General features: G+C 41.6%; 1 long non-coding RNA gene across 1 annotated transcript in view; it reads left to right on the top strand.

Moving 5' to 3' along the window:
• Positions 1-19,399, top strand: part of LOC309447047 — a 37,626-nt gene extending 18,227 nt beyond the window's left edge. The window contains exons 2-3 of the long non-coding RNA XR_014185551.1: positions 16,571-16,646; positions 19,281-19,399. This is a non-coding gene — a long non-coding RNA (uncharacterized lncRNA). The remainder of the gene's footprint in view (positions 1-16,570; positions 16,647-19,280) is intronic.
• Positions 19,400-21,894: the final 2,495 nt, after the last annotated feature.

Raw genomic sequence — 21,894 nt, 5'->3', positions numbered from 1 at the left:
GTCTGGAAGGAGTGACAGCAAGTCCATCCCTAGATACACTTTCTATTGACACTGAATTTAATGGCTTGTAAGGAACTAAACAAACTAAGCTGTGGTCCTTCCAGGCTGCTAGACTTCTGGAGTGGTGGCACTGTCTTTAAAACATTCTTCACCTTCCTTGTGATTTCCCTAGTGTTTCTACCTTTGTTGTATGTTTGCTTCCCAGAGCTTTCAGACATTCTGCCTGATAAACTACCATAGATCCCAATTTAATAATATTGATGTGACAGCAGCCAGGGAAGTGAGAGGATATGAATAAAATAAATGTTCAAAATGCCACATTGCTCAAGAAGATGTCTTCTTCCCATTAGGATGAGCTAAGCCCTGGGGTGAGGGCAGACTTGGCTTTGGGCAGAAGGGGTAAGGCCAGTTCTCCTCCTGGCTTCTCCTGCAGTCTTGGAAGGAGCTGCAGCCCACGGGACATCCCTTGCATCAGGTTTTTCCAGCATAGGTCAGATTTAGTCAAGGCTCCTTTCAAATGGGGCCAGGACTATATTGCGGGTATCCTTATATGCCTGTTCCTGGTAAGCTTTGCACACCTCTTTGGAAATTCAATAAGAGTTTCCAAAGTAAACTGACCTGAAGCAGCAGCAATTGTGGTGTAAGCTCTGGGACACTACCCAGGCAGTGAGTGCTTAGTGAGGCTTTAAAAGCTCCATGCTGAGAATAAAAGGTTCACCCATGGAAAGTGAATTTTCACCTACTTTGGCTACTTTTTGAGACTTCCAAAAATGTGCAGAGTATAGATTCATTGCCCCATTGAGAAAGAATGACATTTTCTAGAGCTATCAGTCCACATTATTTAATGAGCCCTGAAACTATTTGAAAAGTACATGTGTGTGCATGCATGCATGTATGTATGTACTGGAGGGCAGGAAGGCAGAAGGAATCAGAGACACCTTATCGGTAAGCATGATCTGTTTTTTACGGAGTTTGACACACACAATCTTATCTAATTATTCAGAACATTTAACATCACCTAACACCAGATAAAAATCTCTTTCCTCGTCCCCCGCCCCCTCTTTGCTGAAACTTAATACACAGAGACTAATATGGCACAAAACCGTCTCATAGAGCTTTAAGATGTAAGACGACAACTCGTGACCTTTGCCATTGATTGCCAGCCAAGTTACATACGTCTCAGAGCCTCAGTGGGCCACCATTTGTCACCATGCTGACAGTGACATATGGCTCAGCCTATTGTTCTGCAGAAGTAACCTCAGCCTGGGCTGCTGGTGATGGGGGGCAGTTTGCAGGACGCTGTGCTGTGTTCCCTGGGAGACCTTGTTGTGCTGTGTACCCTGGATAATCTGTGGGGTTTGGGAGAGACCACAGCCATCAGGATGATGAGAGAGCTGTTCCTTGGAACAGCTTTGGAAAGCGGGAGGGCGAGCATTGCCAGCTCAGAAAGGGTGAACAAACATCATGCTTTGGGAAAGATCATTACGTCTTGGATGAAAAAAGGGGGAAAAAAAAAAGCCTTCCTTACCAGCACAGTGTGTTTGTGCAGTAAGATGCTGTTTGTGAATCCTGTGCTCTCCAAACTGAGGGCTGCCGAGTCCCTCCTATGCATATTTCACTTAGCCAAAGGAAAGCATCCTCACAGCTAAGTTGAGGAGGTGTGGTCTAGACAATAGAGTAGTGAGGTGGGTTGCAAACTGGCTTAGGGAGAGAAGCCAGAGAGTGGTAGTCAATGGTGCGGAGTCTAGTTGGAGGCCAGTATCTAGTGGAGTGCCCCAAGGGTCAGTGCTGGGGACAATATTATTCAATATATTCATTAACGACTTGGACGAGGGAATTGAGTGTACTATCAGCAAGTTTGCTGATGACACCAAGCTAGGAGGAGTGGCTGACACGCCGGAGGGCTGTGCTGCCATCCAGCGGGACCTGGACAGGCTGGAGAGCTGGGCAGGGAATAACCTGATGAAATTTAACAAGGACAAGTGTAGAGTCCTGCATCTGGGCAGGAACAACCCCAGGTTCCAGTATAGGTTGGGAGATTACATATTAGAGAGCAGTGTAGGGGAAAGGGACCTGGGGGTCCTGGTGGACAACAGGATGACCATGAGCCAGCACTGTGCCCTTGTGGCCAGGAAGGCCAATGGCATCCTGGGGTGTATTAGAAGGGGGGTGGTTAATAGATCGAGAGAGGTCCTCCTTCCCCTCTACTCTGCCCTGGTGAGACCACATCTGGAATATTGTGTCCAGTTCTGGGCCCCTCAGTTCAAGAAGGACAGGGAACTGCTGGAGAGGGTCCAGCGTAGGGCAACGAAGATGATTAAGGGAGTGGAGCACCTCCCTTATGAAGAAAGGCTGAGGGAGCTGGGTCTCTTTAGTTTGGAGAAGAGGAGACTAAGGGGGGACCTTATTAATGTTTATAAATATATAAAGGGTGAGTGCCATGAGGATGGAGCCAGACTCTTCTCAGTGGCAAACAATGATAGGACAAGGGGTAATGGGATCAAGCTGGAACACAAGAGGTTCCACTTAAATTTGAGAAGAAACTTCTTCTCAGTGAGGGTGACAGAGCACTGGAACAGGCTGCCCAGGGAAGTTGTGGAGTCTCCTTCTCTGGAGACATTCAAAACCCGCCTGGACATGTTCCTGTGCGACCTCACCTAGGTGTTCCTGCTCCAGCAGGGGGATTGGACTAGATGATCTTTTGAGGTCCCTTCCAATCCCAAACATACTGTGATACTGTGATACTGTGAATCAGGCTGTTTACTTGGGTGTTGCTGCTCTCCCAGTGTGCTGGCCAAATTTGCCTTGTAGGCTTAAAAAAATAGCTAAAGGCCAAGCAGACTGTCAGATAGCTACTCTTTATCATTTGGTGCCCACAACTGAATGGGTGCAATTGTGAGGATGCTTTGCATTTTGTGAAACAGGAGTGCACACACTCCGAGAAAATGGGTGCTTAATCTGACTTCTGCTGTGTGGGAAAGTTCTCAGCCTCCAATTACTATCTTCACAACAGTGACTGACTTTCCTAACTGACTCCTGAAGTCCCAAATTAATGTCCTTCAAATCTCCATTTAACACTTAGAGATGCACACACAAAGTTCTGCCTTTCTGCAGATGAGTATACCAGAACCACCGGTATTTTGGCAACACTGAACTGTTGGAGCACACATCTTTCTTTTAAATCCTAGTAATTCCACACCTAGCATCACAATATTGTGGTCTTTGCCCATCCTTTGAAAACTGACTTGATAACTAGGAGTTAATTTAATCCCAAAGAATCCACATTGTGGTGAAGATGCTGGTATACTGATTGATGTCCTGATTAAGTCTTTGCACTTATTTGGGATGGTAGAGGTACTTTCCTGCCAACTGAAGTAAAAGCTGCAAGAAAGCCATGTGCAGCCAGGTCAATGGTCCAGTGCCACCAGTGTTGTCCCCAGCAGTGTCCACCTCTGACCTTCCAACTCTACCAACCAGCCTGCTGGGTCATCTAAATAAAGGTACTCTCAGTTCTTCCCAGCTGAGGATGCACCTGATCACATGCATAAAATATTCAGAGTAGGCAGAGCCCAGCTCCCAACTTAGCCAAGATTTCCAGGCTCCCAGCCCATAGAGCAGTACCCCAGACATGGTACCTTCCTATCTTTTAGCACCCCAGGCTGCCATGTTTGTCTCACATGCGATTCTATATTTTAAAATGTACAAGTCCATACACTTTAGTAAAAGAACAAAAGCCTTAATTCTAAGTGCAAATATTTGTACTTCTGCTTCTAAGCACTATGGTATTTGATACTGCTCAAATTAAAGCCCTAAATGTTAATCTGAGGCTCTAGTACCAGCAACATGAATACAAGCTTTCTTCTTTGTTTTCCCAGTGACCTTAACCATTCCCTCTAGAAAGAAAAATTCTTCCCTAGGATGCTTCTGTGATTTCTGGCTCGTCAAAGGAGTATTGCTGTGATAAATCCAGTAGGAACTCTCTTGTCACATGTAAAAAGACTGACCATTTCTCTTTCTTGTGTTTAGCCATTTATCATTGCAGAGTAAGGAGGAAGGGAGCTTGGTGGGGGTTTTTCTATTTTGGTCATTGGTCTTTTAATAGGGAAAAAAACCATAATTATTAATTATTCTGGGTTTTGTTACCCATGTTAGTATTTTCAAACTCTAAAAATAGCTTAATTAGATTAGTCTCCCTAAGAGAGGATTGAAATAATTTAACAGTAGAGTAGCAATCAGAAGAATACAATAAAGGCTGTACCATGTCAGAGAGATAGGTCCGTCCATCTCGGTATCTATCTGACAACAAGCTAACATCAGAGGCTTGTGAAAGGGTGTTGAAATAGGGTTAGCACCCAGTAATAGCCCTTTGGCCTTCAACAATTTGCAGGTGCTGAGATTCAGTTTGTGCATAGTAAACCTTGGTGGGTTTTTCCTCCTTCGGTTTTTCAGGAGAGAAAAGTCATGCGTAAGACTGGGAAATACACTGAGGAAATGAGATAAATGTCAGAACTCTGTTAAAGTCAATAGATTTACATTTGAATAAATCTGGTGCTACAGAAAAAAATAAAGGTACATTTTAAAATAGACTATGGAAAGGCAGAAGAAATTGCCTTGACTGGAATCAACAGGAATATGTCATGGTCTTGTTTTATCGGTCTTCAGGCTGACTCTCAGCTTCAGAATGTAAACTCCAAGTACTCTATAGTTTTTCTACATGCTGTTGAACATCTGCAGTCTTCCATTTGATTTCATTCCAATGTATTTGGGGTGGTTTTGTCACATAAATAGTGAGATCTATAGCAGTACAATTTGCTTTTTCATTTCTGTTTGAAATCAAGCTAACACCTTCTGTATATAATGCACATCCTACAAAAAAAAAAAAAAAAAAAAAAGAAATAAATACTGCCACTCATGTGCATTTAGGTAGGGGTTATAGTAGAAAAGCCAAACCATCTCAAAAAAAGACAGTCAACTGATTTCTGCCTCCCCTGTGCATGGAGATGTACCAGTGGTAACACCCCTAAACAGGGTGCTGAACACTTCTGAAGAGGGGGTATGATGACCCCATTATCTGCACCCTCCATCCCCTACTCCCAGAAAGCAGGGAAGCAATGAGTGTGTCTGGCTTGTAACTCAGCCTTGGGTGCCTTGCAGAAGTCCAGAGGGGCGGACAAGAAGCCTGGCAGCCATGGGTGGGACAATCTGGAAAGTGGCCCTATAGCAGATAATCTGGATAGTGGCCCTACAGTACCGGCTAGGTCTCTGCCTACTCCTGTGCCGAGCATCTCGGAAGGATTATCTGCAATCCACCTCCTTCTGATGATATGATTGGTTGTTGTCTTACCTTTTCTCTTGAGAATTATCCAAAGCAGAGCTATACCAACAAGAACAGATGATCATGGTAAGATCGATATGACAGAGGAATGCATATTTTTACTGTCACAAGACAAAATCAAACTGTGCTGTCCTCCTAAGAGTCATTGTATATGTGATAAAACTAAAAAAACATCCTGAGAAAGGAGAAGATTTGACTTCTGAATGTCTTGGTGCTGCCATAATCCTAGGATACCTCTCCACTATAATCACTGTGAGTGTTTCCAGTCCTGAAAGATGTTTCCAAGCCAGTTTTATCTTAGTTATGCTGAGTACCGACAACAACAGAGCTAAGAAGGCATGGACTATAACAAGTTAAAATGCTTAAGGCTTCTGGCAATTTTACAGTTCATGATGAAGATCATTACAAGAAGGGCAGTTCCTTGTTGCCGAGAACACTGATCATTAAGTTGTGTTGTGTAAAAGATGAAGCAGAGGTTCAGTCCTGGATATAACCATCCATCAATTGCTGTCTCCTGAAACCATTTCAAGAGTCTTAGCCCAGTTCCAAGTGAGCATGTTCAGACCACTGGAACACTGTCACACCTTGTACCTTCTCACATCTCCCTTGAGCAGTTCCAGACCAGCCATCCTTTTTCTCTGAGAAAAAGTACCTCTGTCAGAGCATCACAGTTCATTGGTGCAGCAGTGTTAGGGAGAATGTAATTATGTTCTTCAGAAAGAAAGAAAAATTCATACTTACAGTGACATTGCTTCAGGGAGTAAAACTTTAAACAAACCCTCCCTGTTTTAAGACTATAAATAACTCAAATCTCTAAACTTCTTATGCTATGACTGCCTGAAATAATTTTTGTTTATCTCCTGTATTTTTTAAAGTAAAAAGAGCTTTTGTGAAAAGCGAGACAGGGTAACCAGTAGCAAAGCCTTATCCATGAGCTTAATTGCATCCTTAGAGCTGAAATGTAATCAGAACTTCAGCTATACAGAAAGTCAATAAATAATAATGGTAGGATTAGATTATGTACCTACATAACATGAGGTTCTCCAGTCTTCACATTCAAACAAAGCTAAATTACTTAAGCAGCCATTTACTGAATACCATTCACTTCACCAGAAAAAAATAACTGTGTATAAATATATACATTTTGAATATATTTATAGGAAGCATAAAGGTAATTTCAAATGAAGAGACACTGGCATCTAAATGTGCTGATGACAATCCCTCTAGTCCCAAACAGTGTCTTACAACAACTTCTATGAACCTTTTTATGGAATACCTGTGTACAGGTCTCTTGGTGGTATTTCAGAGGAACTCATTAAAAAAAGAGATTATTTTTGAAATGGTATGTCATTTCTGTGATAAAGATTAGATTTAGTAGTGAGCCTAGTGGTGGCTCTTCATGCAAGTGTCTTGAAAGAGAAGACCTGCAGGTAGTTCTATCTGATTGTATAAACCAGTTACAACTCATACTGCATCATTTTATTCTGCACATGTTTTCCTGTGTTTTCTGGAGCACAAGTTAGAATGTATCATGGAAGATGTCAGTTATAAATGCGTAATTATTACTTGGAACTTCTTTCTAAAACAGAACATCAAAATGGCAAGATTAGACTCGAGATGACAGTCAAGTCTCCTTGTTTATTTCAAGTAATAAAAAATCAGCTAATACTTAAGCTAATTAAAAAAATGAGCAGTGATAAGCTCAAAGTATCCATCCTTCTCACATTTGCATCATCCTTGCAGAAAACAGTAGTCTTTTTAGGAAATCAGGAAAGTTTACTTGGCAGACAGTATGTTTTCCTCTGGAAAACAGTTATTTTTACACAGGCAAATCACAAAAATTTCTATATCATTCCTCAAAACTCACTTTTAAAAAATACTCTGTTTATTCAAATTTCCAAACCTTCATTTCTAAACTGAAGTATTGCAATGTATAACAAAAACCATACTGCTGACTTCCATGAAGCAAGATTATGAAATCTCTAATGCACTTCCAAAATTATTTCCAGCTCTCCGATTTCTCAAAAATACTGTTTAAAGCCTAGCTATTGGCCATGAAAAATTTTATTTGTTATCAAAGTGTGCAACAAACTATTTTTATGGTTGCCTAATCTTATAAGTCCTTACTGCTTTCATAAAAAATATTGTGCCTCTTCAAATACTTAATTACAGATGTAAGATTCAAAATATTCTTGTAGTTATTACAGTTTGGTTGGGCTTTCACTTTTGCCTACAGTATTTTATTTATTTTCTTAGTTTCTTTCTCTATTTTTTGCTCTGTAAGGTTCTTTCTGGAATTTATGGTGTCATCCTGGCTCCAAACAGATTTTATAGCATGTTCCTACTCTCTGAAACATTATGCTAGTTTCTTCAGTGGATATGAAGCATTGCATTAACCAGTGTGTTTGTAACCTGCAGTGCTGGGAGTCAGCCCTGAGACAGCCCCTGCCCTAAGGAGAAATTAGCCCCACAAAGGCTGTTTTATTTATCATGAAGCCTTGCAGCACAGCCATGCAGTCTCCAAGCACCCTGGACCAAACCTGCTTGTTGAGAGGTAAAGTGTGTCTCCGGGGGAAGTGATGAAGATGAATACTTGAAGCCTTCTGAGGATGCTGCTAGTGGCACCTCACTTCATCCTGCCTCTGAACTCAGCCACCCAGAGCAGAGGTCCACACACCCACTTGCAGAGCTGCCAGGAAGTAAATACATACCAATTCTGAAAAATGCCAAAGGAAAGCTGAAGCCACAAGACATCACAGAATCACAGAATCACAGAATGTTAGGGATTGGAAGGGACCTCAAAAGATCATCTAGTCCAATCCCCCTGCCAGAGCAGGAACACTTAGATGAGGTTACACAGGAATGTGTCCAGGTAGGTTTTGAACGTCTCCAGAGTAGGAGACTCCACAACCCCCCTGGGCAGCCTGTTCCAGTGCTCTGTCACCCTCACCGTGAAGAAGTTTCTTCTCAAATTTAAGTGGAACCTCTTGTGTTCCAGTTTGAACCCATTACCCCTTGTCCTACCATTGGTTGTCACTGAGAAGACCCTGGCTCCATCCTCATGACACTCACCCTTAATATATTTGTAAGCATTAATAAGGTCACCCCTCAGTCTCCTCCAAGCTAAAGAGTCCCAGCTCCCTCAGCTTTTCCTTGTAAGGGAGATGCTCCACTCCCTTAATCATCTTTGTTGCCCTGTGCTGGACTCTCTCCAGCAGTTCCCTGTCCTTCCTGAACTGAGGGGCCCAGAACTGGACACAATATTCCAGGTGTGGATTCACCAGGGTAGAGTAGAGGGGCAGGAGAACCTCTCTTGACCTACTAACTACCCCCCTTCTAATACACCCCAGGATGCCATTGGCCTTCTTGGCCACAAGGGCACAGTGCTGGCTCATGGTCGACCATCCTGCTGTCCACCAGGACCCCCAGGTCCCTTTCCCCTACGCTGCTCTCTAATAGGTCATTCCCCAACCTATGCTGGAACCTGGGGTTGTTCCTGTCCAGATGCAAGACTCTACACTTTCCCTTGTTATATTTCATTAAATTTTTCCCCGCCCAACTCTCCAGCCTGTCCAGGTCTCGCTGGATGGCAGCACAGCCTTCTGGCGTGTCAGCCACTCCTCCCAGCTTGGTGCCATCAACAAACTTGCTCATAGTACACTCTATTCCCTCATCCAAGTCATTGATCAATATATTGAATAGTACTGGTCCCAGTACTGACCCCTGAGGCACTCCACTAGATACAGGCCGCCAACTAGACTCCGCTCCATTGACCACGACTCTCTGGCTTCTTTCCTTCAGCCAGTTCACAGTACCCGATCATCCAAACCACACTTCCTCAGTTTAGCAGCAAGGATGCTGTGGGAGACTGTGTCAAATGCTTTACTAAAGTCAAGATAGACCACATCCACTGCTCTGTCATCATCTATCCACCTCATTATGTCCTTATAAAAGGCAATGAGGTTGGTCAAGCACGACTTCCCCTTGGTGAAGCCATGTTGACTGCCCCTAATGACCCTCCTCTCCTTGATATGCCTTGAGATGGCACCAAGGATAAGTTGTTCCATCACTTTCCAGACAGCTATGTACCATGTCTGATATCTGTTCTCTGAGAATCATTGCTGACCTATCTTTTTAATTTCCATTTTCCTGAGTTGGGTCTTTTTTTAAGACTTTGAGTCATGATCATCCTGCCACTCCTAGACTTCACACTTTGAGTGAGAAGTGCATTATGAGCTGACTCCATCTCTCTTGAGGAGAATCACAGGATCAGCCAGGTTATGCCTCAGGTTTTCCCTTGGGTATCTCATATGCTGTAGAATTGTCCCTTTTCAAGTAAGTTTGTTTTCCATTTGAGTATTAGTCCATGATGGGTCTCAGGATGGGAATCAGCACCAACACTAACTTTCTAAGGCAGCTCTTCATTTGTTGTCTGAGCTGCTGAGAGCATGCTAAAAGTGAAGTCAAAAGTAGGCAAAATGGTTGCTCTCCAGATGGATCCATCTCTCTTCATTGACTACAGACAGGATTTGACTAGTTTACATTACATACCAGGCTTTCGCACTCTTGAAATTAGGTGCGGTGAATCTCATTTTCAGCAATTACAGGAGCCTGAGCTTTATGTTTTGAATTCTGAGGTGATGAGGTCTGTGAAAAGCAGCTCATCAACGAAATCCAGGGGTCTATGTCAGCTTAACAGCTCTGGTGGCTATAAACAGGAGGCAGATCCAAGCACCTGGTTCCTTCCAAACCCCTTGCTCTGTACAGATGTGTTGATCAACACCTTTTGCCTTTACTCCAGGTTTTAATCCAAGCAGACTGTGGGCCATCTTCTCACTATAACTATTTCAAATACCGAGCACAGGAAGGATAGTAATAGCAGTGGTTTTGAATGGTTAGTAAAAATCTTCACCAAAATAGCCTATGAAGACACAGCAGTATAAACCAAAGCTCTTATTCAAATTTTAACCCTTAAGTCCACCTACACACACAAACAAAAAAAATTCACTCTCCTTTGGAAGTACCTTGAGAATAATTAAATTATCTCACTGCAGACTAACAAGTAGACTAATTTTTTTTTTTTACCTGGTATTTTGCAGTGAGGATGCTGACTAACCCAGTCAAAAGCTGATAGCCTGCCAGTACTTTCCCATAATTTCCCTTGAGGGATAAACAGATTCTCCCCAAATTGACTGAGAAAGCACAAGGACTAGGAATTACACAGCCAGATACATGCAATATATTGTATAAACAACGAAGAAACAACTGTGTACATGTGGGTGTGCAGTTCACACCCAGCTTGCATTAATTCGTCTTTTGAGACCCAGGTGATGAACTCTCAGACTAAATGTGAATGAAAACATACTCCATAAGAAATCTGTATATTCTCAAAATCTGAAATGTTTTATTACTATTAAGGAAAGTTTATTAGTTCAGAAAAGAATTGTTTTCATGGACTTCTGAGATTGACAATAAAACATGATGGAACTAGAAAAAATTTTGGATATAGTGACAAGGGTTATGTTCAAAAAGAGGCTGAGTTGGTTAGGATTTGCCAGCTTGGAAAAGTGGCAATGAGGGGAAAATGTAAGAGGTACAAAGAAATTGAAGTATGACAGAGAAAAAAAAATGTTCTGTATTTCCAAAAACACAGGTGAAGAGCCCAAATAAAATTGAAAGACAGCAGGTTTAAAACATACAGGAGGAAGTGTTGGAGGTTTTTTCCACACATATTCTTGTTAAATGGTGGAACTCATTGACTGAAACACTGAAGGCCAGAAGTATATACAAGCACCAAATGTGTCAGGAAAAATTGATGGAAGAAATGTCCATCAAGAGCAAGAAAACCAAAGCCTGAGGAATCAGCAGCTGGCTCAGGAAGTCTTCCAGCCACAGAGTGTTGGAAAATGGTCAAGAAAACTGGGGAAAACCTCCTGCATGTTTTCCTTGTTCTTGTGCTTCTTCCCGAAACATACACTGTAGGTGATTGTCAGAAGCTTGACGTTTTTTTGGGGACTTTTGTCCTGATCCAATATAAAAATTTTTATATACTTATATAGTTGGTGTCTCTCCCTGGACCTCTGCTTTGTTGCTATGGCTATAAATGTTTTCTGAAGTTTCCCAGTGTAACCATACCTTCAAAGAGCATTTTGTCAAAGCTAGTGAATCTTCTAATATTTCCCAGGTCTATTCTTCTTCAGTTATCTATCAGGCCTTTTGTCTCCACAAATTCACTGACTTTGTCATTTTGAGGACTCTGATCTATATTTCTTGATACAAGCTTTTGGATATAATGAGACTTCCTCTTCACATGTGTTCTTTCTTAAACCTAACCAAAACAAAATGAATATTTTTTGGTGAGAGAAATGGAAAAAAATATATTTAGTGATATTCTTGCCAATATTAAACAATCAAATTGCAGTAATGAGTAAGCATCTTATGAATAACAAGTAAGGCGAAAGCTATGATTAAAATAAATAAACAGAAAACTCCTTTCAGCAATTTGAGAACCATGTTTGATGCAATGCATTTTTTTTGACTAGCCGGCAAAGCATGAGTATGAGTAAGATGCAAGAGCTAAAACCAAAACAATAAGCCAGTGTTCAGACTTACAGAAGAAGGAAGTAGGAGCAACTTTAAAAGCAACTGAGAAGTGGTAAATAGAGAAAATAGTAAATGCAAATAAATCACAGCTGCAGAGGGAATTACAGAAAGTTAAATGTTTGATGATGTGAAATCTAAGTAGTTTAATTCTAAGTGTTAATTATTTCAAGAGCCTTTTGCAGCATGCTGAGTCTAGTGAAACAGTATGAATCACTGTCTAGCCTTAAATATGAACCATAATGGAGCTTATGCCAGTTATAGGGTCTGTTTTCCCATTTTTCTACTAAAGCAGTCTTCAGGCATTGTTTATTTAAGGGATTCAAGACCCTTCCCCTAGCTTCTGCTTTTGTACGGCACAACAGCTTTTCTTTCACAAATGTCTTCATAGCTGTCTTTTAAATATGCAGAAGTGCTATTTTTCATTCCCCTACAGGGAAGAGCTGTCTTGATACAAATATTGATATCACTGGTTTATTACAGCTGCCAATAGTTTGGTCTCAGAACAGATTCATGCCACACATCAAGCTGCAGCAATGTTTTACAAGAGGCTCTGCTTCAGACATCTGCTCCCACATGTATGGGATTTGGGCATCCTGGTGCCATTCTTGGTAAACTCAAAAAGCAAAGACAACATGGAAATCGCCATAATATGGATATTTTTTCTTCTCATGCCATGATTCATTAGGCAGTAACTGATGGCGTGCTGGAAGAATAGTTCAGATCCTTTAGGAAAAAAAGAGATTCCACTGGTTATTTCCCTTCTTCATGATTCATTTAGTCCATCAGAACAGAACATTTCTCTGTCCAGATTATTTATATACCAGAATACCAGAGGAGAAAGGATTCTTGAGATGCACATATTCCAGACTTTCTCAGAGGTGAATAATAAAAATCAGTTTATATTACAATGAAAAATTACACTTGGGCAAGTCTCTTATTCCTTATATTAGGCAGCCTTCAACAATTTTTAGAATAATTTAATCCCAGGCACGATTAGGAAGCATTGCTGCATCTCAATATAACATTAGCTTTTGTGGATACTATAGAGGAACTGTGTAAGTGGCAAATTTAGATAAATACTGCTTTTGAAGCACAGATTATGTGAGAATATGCCTCCTGACTTTCAAACAGAAAGGAAGTGTTAGGAACTGAATTTGTGTAGTTACTTACAGAAATTGCAGTAAGATGCTCATCTATATCATTAAAACCTTAAATATTTACAAAAATATGGATTTTATATTTCAAAATTCTGTGGGTAAGAAATGAGATATTACTTAGCCATGAAGTGTGACACACGTTTATGCCACTGTGCAAATAATGATGGTAAAATATGGTCCTATATATATTAACTCAGAATCCACGAGGTGGCAGTGTCATAGTTTTCTTACTACCGCACCCTGAAGCATTAATTTTCTTTTAAAATATCCTAATGTCATCATGATACTTATCACCTCAGTTTTGAAAAATCTGGGGAGGTATTTGAAACATCTCCCTCATCTCCAAAACCTGACAATGAAAAAGTATTTTCCTAAGAAAAAGCAGAAGCGGTTGTATGAAAATGGGAGCTGGCTTCCTGCGAAGCATCTGTCACACTCCTGGCTGTTCAGAGCTCGGGTGCCTGTGGAGGCTTTTGAAGGATGCTGAATTTGTGCATGATCATATCCTGTAGAGAAATCAGAACATCACACCCTGAAATCAACCAGTCCTCAAAAACTACTTTCATTTACAGCAGAAAAGTAAAATGAAAAATTAATGACAATTTCTCCCTATTTCAGATTTATTTAGAAAGCCTTGACTTCGTTATTTAGCAAAAATACTGAATGTTAGACATATGTTAGCTTGTATCAGATCTCTAAAGAAAGCTCCCTATTTAGAAAGAGGAATACAAAATATGTCCCCATGTTCATGAAAATATATCTGCATTATTTTTTTAATAAATGCTAAGAATGCAGAACTACTAAGAATATCTAAAGAGAGAGATACCCTTGTCCTATTCCAGTCTTACCCAGGAAACACAACGTCCCTATTGCAAATGAAGGAAAAGGTCATGCAGAATTTAACAAGTGGTTTCATTGGAATTCCCTGGCTGCGGTTGCCTTTGCACCCGCTCTGGGGTTACTTGGGGGCTGTTTTGCCCTGTCCCCAGGGCTGGGGTTGTGGCCATCACCCTGGCTGCTGGCCCTGTGCTGAGGCGGAGCCGGGTGGCCCACGCAGAGTTGCCATCACATTGAAAAGATTAATGCAATTGGAAAGATCACATCTGTCAGGGTCTGTCAGATTCCCAAGACGATGATTAATTAATGTAATCTTATTTAAACACAGTATATAAATTCTAAACTTTTCCACATCCAACGTGAGCTTTCCTCCCTTATTCTCACAAGCCCTTCAATAAATGCCAGGGATATAAGGCCTTGAATACTCAAATGGGGCTTTTCTCAGCAGAACTGGTGCTGGGATTTCCTCACCACCTTTCAGAGCAAGAGCCACACTGTCTGCTAGCTCAACCTGTCAGCTCCTTCCAAAATGACCAGCCAGGCTCCATGGCAGCTGCAGTCCTCTTCTTGAAAACTCACACCTGTGATAGTACCTCTGCCTTCTGTCACCACTCCTCAGTGGGATCTTCTCTTTCCTTTTCCAGCTCTCCACATGGCTCTCTCTCTTATTCCCCTTCTCTGGTATCTCTCTCAGGGTAATCTCCCCCACACATAACATCTCAGCCATGGTTTCCACTCTCTTGCTCTTCCAGACTAGACCTCAGCTCAGTGTTGAAGGCACCTGCCTGGAGGTGCCTACTTGCAGGTGTCTGCATGGGAGCTGGGTGCTCAGGCCACACTGCATGGAGGTGTCAGCCAGTTCAGGAAACATTCAGACATCTAAAATGAGTCTCATCATCCACAAGACATACTTCAACCCTCTGTCCAAGTCAGCCTTTCAGCTTCTCCATGGACATGTCCCATCTCCAGCAGCTTGGGTTAAACCGGGTTAAGACCCATCTTTCAGCCCTCCTCTGTCACCTGTGTCCTGCTGCAAGCCCAAGGCAGACCACCACCTCAGACCTGCCTCCAGATGCTCATGGGTTCAGTCTAAGAGAAATCTCTGTAGCCTTTCAAACCTGACACAGGCATTCAGAGCAGTGGTGCTCAACTCCAAGACCAGGCAGGGGTATCAGGACAAGCAGAACTGTCTCTGAATCCCTGCAAAAGGCACGGAGGCTGCTTCCTACCCAGGAAAGGGGCATGTGAGGTCTGCACTCAAGCCAGTGAAAAAAAAACAAAACGAAACATCAACGTTTGGTAAGGAAATCCGTTCCTGGAAACTTTCAAATTTAAAAATGGCAACCTGCTCCATGTAAAGTAAATGGTGATTAGACTACTGGAACTGCCAGGATATGGAGAGAAGGAGGGAAATAAAGTGGTCCATGAGCCAAAATCTGTCATCTCTTGATGTCCACTTAAGAACTATCTCCAAAACTACTTGGGTAGAAGTAGATCGGTAGTCCAAATGTATCTCATTAACCATGCTTTTAATGAAACTTTAATGAAACCATTAACTATTACAACTAATGAAATTAACCCTGTATACTTTTCTGCATCTTTAATCTTAAAAAGAGAGAGAACACTACAGTGAGGACTAATGTTACCTTTCATAATGAGAGAAAACATCAGCAGCCATGAGACAAGAAATTTACGAGAAATGTAGGAGCTGTGTAAGGGTTGGTTTTCTATGTTTTCATCTGTGGATTTTGTCTGCTTTCTCCCTCAAACCAAAAATGGCCTGCTTCAAAATCTCTTGAGCAATATTGAAGATAACAAAACTTGGATGGAATATTTCCACTGATACTTAATCTAAATTAATTGGGTTTGAAACTTCCATCTCTTGCATTTGCCTCGGTGCTTCCCTGGCAGAATGCAGGCAGAAAGGCTGGGTTCTGACTGCTGGTCCTTAACCGAGAGCCAGATAAGAAGCATTAAATGTCCTGCATCTTGTGTGTAGTATATGAAGAAAAATAAAGTTATTCACATTTTAGACGCACTGGATTACTTTCTCAGACATTTTTCTTTGTGTCACCATTTGCTATAAAAGGAAACTATGCTGTCAAGATCCCCAGCTTGGGCACCTCAAAAGGCATGTGAAGTGAGCTGGGTCTTGCCCAGGTGAGGGGAGAGGCCAGGAGCAGGGGCAAACCCACCCCTAACATAGAGGTCACCCCACAGCAGGGTGAAGGGGCTGGAGACCTTCCTTTCCTTCCTAAAAAGAAGCAGCCTTTCCTTTTCATCTCCAGCCACACCTCCACCCGGGCCACTCCCCTGACATGTTTGGGTTGAGATTAGGTCTCTTCCCTGATTAATGCCAATGGGATGTGTGCAATGAGACACATCGCAGCCTTGTAAGATAACGTTAACAGTTATTACATCATTATTGTCATTAAAGGGCACTAACACGCACCAGCAAAATGTTCCAAATACATTTTAGCTCTGAGAAAAGCATTAAAAACTACTTTAAGATGTAAAAGATCTGTTGAGGCTTGCACATCGAGAGGAAATTGAAAACCCCCAATAAATGGCCAGTCTTCCTGTATTGCTTTCTGTGGAACTTGTGAGAATTTCACAGAACTGATCCTTTATTTCTCAGGGGACGCAGAGGATGAGCTGAAGTGACCCGGATGCTTCGAAGTGGCCAGCTGACTTCACAAACTGACTTGACCAAGGTGACCGAGGTGACCTCCTTTATCTGGTGACCAGGATGCCCAAGGCAGATGATCCAAATAACTCTGATTTCTTTCTTGTTTCTCAAGAAATGGTTGCATACAAAAGTCCCTGGATTTCACAAACCAGCAGCCAGCTATACAAGCAAGTTACTAATGTATAGATACACAACACAATACTGGCAAAATGAATATTTTCAGCATCAGCTTCATAACTGAAGGCTCCAATTTCAAAGCTGTCTTTTAAAACTGATTTTCACATGAGGCTTATGTCCCTGACCTATTTAAGCATCAAAAAATGTTTCCTTTAGGATTTTTGGGCTCTCAAAAAGATAATTCTATATTAGACCTACTTTTCTCCCTCTGCGTCTCTAGAGGTTTCCTCCCTGTCTTACCTTATACAAGACAGTGGTTTTCTCTGTTCCTCAGTCCCCTGTCAGTAAAATGAAGCTAACAGCACTTCTCAGTGATGTTTTTTGAGGGAGGATTAAGACAGCAGGTGTTTGAGATGTTCTTCAGTACATTAACATAAGAGAACTATAAGGGGGAGAGTATATGTAAGAAAGAATAAAGAAAGAGTGAAATCTTCCTTGTATCTGAGTTGGGAGTCAAACTTGGGGAGCTGATGTGGGAGTCAATCAGAGCTGGATTTGTCCTGATGGTAATTGCAGCTTTTATAGGATCATTTAAATTGTCTGTCAAATGAAAATATTTCTGTATAATGAGCATGCTATTAAAAACACCCCTGCCAAACTGAGGGCAGACACAGTCACCATACCTATGAGGGACTGGCAGAGATGTGGAGGTACCACCAAGCTGGGTTAAGAGCAGCACACGATGCCTGAACCTTCTCCGGCCCTCCACAAGCCAGCTGGGCAGATTGGCAGGGTGAGTACTGCCATTTAATTTGGAAAAAAAGCATCACCTTCCAGTGCCTCATTTCTGATGTACTCATTATATAGCTGAATCTCCTGAGCTGGATCCGTTTTGCCATACTGTTCCTCTCTTTCCTGCTGCCCAGTTCTTGGTGGGGTGCTTTTGTACTTTCTTAGAGATAAAACTAAACCTATGAAAGCGAGCAAAATCAGGAAGGTGTTCTTACAAAATCCACATTTTTAACTTTGAATTTTGCCTTTGTTAAAAAACTCTCAGATAGTAGATAGAGGAAAGTGAAACATAAAATTACAATGCTGAAGTAATCACTTTTAGCTTGGCTCAGTATTACCTAGAAACTACTTGTTTCATTTCATTTGAAATCGTTCCCAAACTCAAAGGTAAACTTTAAACTCACCTGAGTCCTTGCTGGCATGTTAAACGTGCCTTCTCTCTGGATGTTACGCAGCAGGGTTACTCACTCTCAAAGGAATACAAATGGTAGAATTTTAGTAATAGTACAAGGACACTCCGATTTTTACTCTTTTTTTTCTTTTTTTCTTTTTTTTTTTTTTTTTTTTTTTTTTGTGGAGCAACATATTGTTATCAGTGTAGATGTATTGTTAAGGGCACAAATATTTCCTGGCTACATGTTATGGGTGTGCTTCTGCCTAATTTAAAATAATGGGATTTTAACGTTTACCTCATTCTCCATAGTATTAGATGCATAATCAGCACATGTGTCTAATTAAATTATGAAAGTTATTGAAAGGAATAATCTCCTATCAAGATCCTTATGACTTGGGCTGTATCCTAAACCAGCCTTTTGAGATACAGTTTTTGGCAAATACCATATACTTACATCATTACAGAATCAACATGTTATTCTAAAGTTGACTTAAAAATGCAGATTCTTTAATAATAATGAACCAAATCCAGGCCCGACTTACAATAAACTGGCTTGGTCACAGAATACATTCCTTTATCTTTAAAAATATATCAGAATAGGTATTGTACATAAAACACAACACATTCTAAACCACATTTGGGAAACTGCTCATATTTAATAAAATTAAGTAAAAAGACTCTAAAATATTTTAGAACTGTGTTCTTCATGGCCACGTAGAAGACAAATCTGATACACTCACATGTGAACAGAGGACCAGGTTTTCCAAATCAAAAAATAATTTTGTGTATAAGCCCCTAGAGGTGGTGAAAAGATGATGAAGAATGCTAGACACAGTTCTCCAAAACAAAGGCAAATTCCCACTATAAACTACATCAGTCTAAGGTTTTGCCAAAGACCTCCACTTTGGTAGTTACAGCAGGCTGAGACGCAAGCTCCCAAGTCTGCAAACACTTATGTATGCAACTGATTTCATTACCAAATATGTTTTGTAATACCTCCTCTTTCTTTCTACTTGATGCCTGGTCAACTTTACGCCAAGCAAATATAGGTCAATACAGGATCTATTTTCTCCTATATTCCCTGGTGTTTTATGGAAGTTTTACAATGATAATTTCTGGTTTTGAAGTGCTTTACTCTCATTTGTTGAAATATTGAGGAAAAACCTTTGAGCTAACCTGATAACAAAGTGCTACAAATGCAAGAAGTAAGCAAAAAATAAAGGGTTTTTTCCTCCAATCTCTCTCACTTTCCCTCTGAGATGGTGTTTACAGCAGCATTACTTTAGGCAGTAGCATCCTGAGATGCTTTCAGACAAAGGCAAAATCTGAATGTAACAGTTCTCTTTCAACTTGCAGGAGCTACCAGCGGTAATATTTGTGCAAATGCCACCCTGTGGAGCTGCCTCGTGACCTACGATGATGAGCACAACCACAGAAACCAGGCTACAAATGCCGGTGGCACTCGGCATCCCCAGACTTAGGTATGTGCTTTAGGCATCTGATTATCCCTAGTGAAGCTTCTGTCCTCCAAAGGGAGGCTGAATCAGGACAGTGTTTGTTCATGTGCGCGCGCACATGTGTTAGTACGGTCACACCCTTCCCCTGCTCACCAGGTGCACACATAGCTGGAGGCAGGATTTGTCCCTGTGCTTTTACATAGGCAGATTTTCTATTTCCAGTGGTCTGGCTGCCATGCCCTTTGTAAACATAACCAATGAACTGAAGGAAAAAAAGAAAAGGTTGCGCCTGAGTTACTAGAACCAGGCTGAAAAGAGACTTCTGGAAACTTTCTAACAGTTGGTTCAACGATAACCTTGCAACATGGGAAGCATTGTATTCATAGTGATTTTACTACAAGAGAAATGCAATATGTTTGCAGACAAAATAAGGGGGGAAAATGTAGTTAAATTGTACCAAAGATAATGGCAAGAAAGAGCTATACTTATCAGACCATTTTAAGACGGCTAAATGTGCAATACCAGTAAACATGTGAATATAATACACAGCAAATTCCTCCCTTTGTAAATATCTGACTTTTGAATGTCCTCAGGTTCACTTCCAGTTATACAAACAAATCTACAGTGCCAAAGTAGCATGTATATGATACTGAGGTTGTTTTTTTGCTGCTTTGCTTGAAGCAGTTCACAATGAGAAATGCTAGAGGAGTGTGCTGGAAAGCCTTTGCTTCTGTTTGAGCTCAGTGAATGCATTGAGGGCTACTGTGCTTGTATTCATTTCAGGGACATGAGCATAAAATCAAAAAGACCGTTCAGCCTTCTACCCTTGAAATTATTTCTTGGTTTTGTACAGTCAGAGATACACGTTCAGGGATTTAACATATTTCAACAACATTAGGAAGGGAGGCACGGCTAATGTGGGAGCCGCATTGCAATGCACGCCGTCACCTCCCAGTTCCCCTGCTGCTTTCGAAGGGTGAGGTGCCTCCTCAGTTTAAACCAACGTAAATCTCGACTGCTGCAAGCTCACCCCACTCCTCAGTCTCTGACATCGTCCTTTTGCAGGCACTAGCACTCATGTTACTGCATAGCAGATGGATTTGAAAATCTGATCTCCCTGTAAACGAATCTTTGTTCTTTTGAGTGATTAATTTTTGCTGGATTCCTGAACTTCATGCACTGGTTTCCCGCATGGTCACTGAGGGGCTGGGGCTGGCACAACAGGGACACAAATCCATGGCAATCCAGACTTCAGATGCACTAACCCTATCCACATTTTCCTCTGTTCTCAGCCAATCCAGTTAGTTGTTGCTTACACCATTTAGATTTTGGAATTGCTCAGTTGTGATGATCATTTACAACCAGAAAGACAAATAAGAAGAAAAACCCCATCAGGTTAAAAAGCTATGTCCCTTTCCTCAGTGAATAAACAGAGAAAATACATCACCTGTGATCCACAGCGCAATGAGTGCAAACACCTTTGGCTATGATCTGTGTTTCCATATAAATGGAGAGCTGCCCAGGGTAGCTCAATGGTTCGAGATTAGGACTTCTAGCTGCAGACTTCTATTTCTGGCTTTGCAAGGGACTTCTGCAACCTTCAGCCACAGAAACTTCTTCTGGTGCTGTTGTTGACCCCCTTGCAAACAAACAGAAAGTATTTATTTAGCTTGCAGAATCTTAGTTAATAAATGCAGGCTTAGTTAATAAATGCCTAGGTAATTAATAAATAGCCATAAAGTGCAGTGATGATCAAATCTTTGAAGCCTACAGATCTATTATAAGTAGCACTTGTGATATTAGCCTGGTTTCCAGAGAGGCAGCACAATGGTCACAGGCATGCTTTCTCCAGAGCCCAATCCCCCCGTCAGCACCGTCTGTCCCTGCCCACGGCGTGCTTTTTGTCCTCAGGGAAGGCAGAAGTGAAAAATGGATTATGCGTGAGTGACTTCAAGGGACAAAACAGTCACAGGGAACTGTGCCTCAGGCACAACCCCTTCCTTGAGCTGCCCCTGGCATTTGCAGGCACGATGCCTTCCAGTAAACCACGGTCTGCAGGAAGTACACGTTACCCCAGTAGGGCGTTGCACTGATATTTTACCTTTGGATCACTGGTCTGTAAGGCAGTCGGGTTGGGTGGAGTCATCTAAGGCTCTTTTTTGTATATCACTCTCTAGGGAGGCTCAGACTGAGCTACTGTCAGCCCAGGTTGCAGGAGGGTACCTGATACCCACCACTACTAAGTTGAAGTCTAGAGATCTTTGTCTCCTGTGTTCTTAGGCATTAAATTAATTCCTTTCCACTGCCTTGCTCCTTGTGAAATCATTTACTCATGAGTAAGCTCTGCTAAGGCAGAAGTCTCTGAAGTCTTGCAATGACATTTGCATTTTATATCTGCTCCCAAAGGTGTGAATGACTGCAGCAGAGGACGAAGAGCAAATCCACTGATGGCACCATGTAGCTGTAATGCCATATAGTATAGTGTGGTTCTACAGAAGAAATGTATAGTAGAC

This window comes from Streptopelia decaocto (genome assembly GCF_964273445.1).
Source record: "Streptopelia decaocto genome assembly, chromosome: 1".
NCBI lineage: Eukaryota > Metazoa > Chordata > Aves > Columbiformes > Columbidae > Streptopelia > Streptopelia decaocto.
Note: the sequence above shows the minus strand (reverse complement) of the source record. Positions and strands in the feature narration are given on the sequence as shown.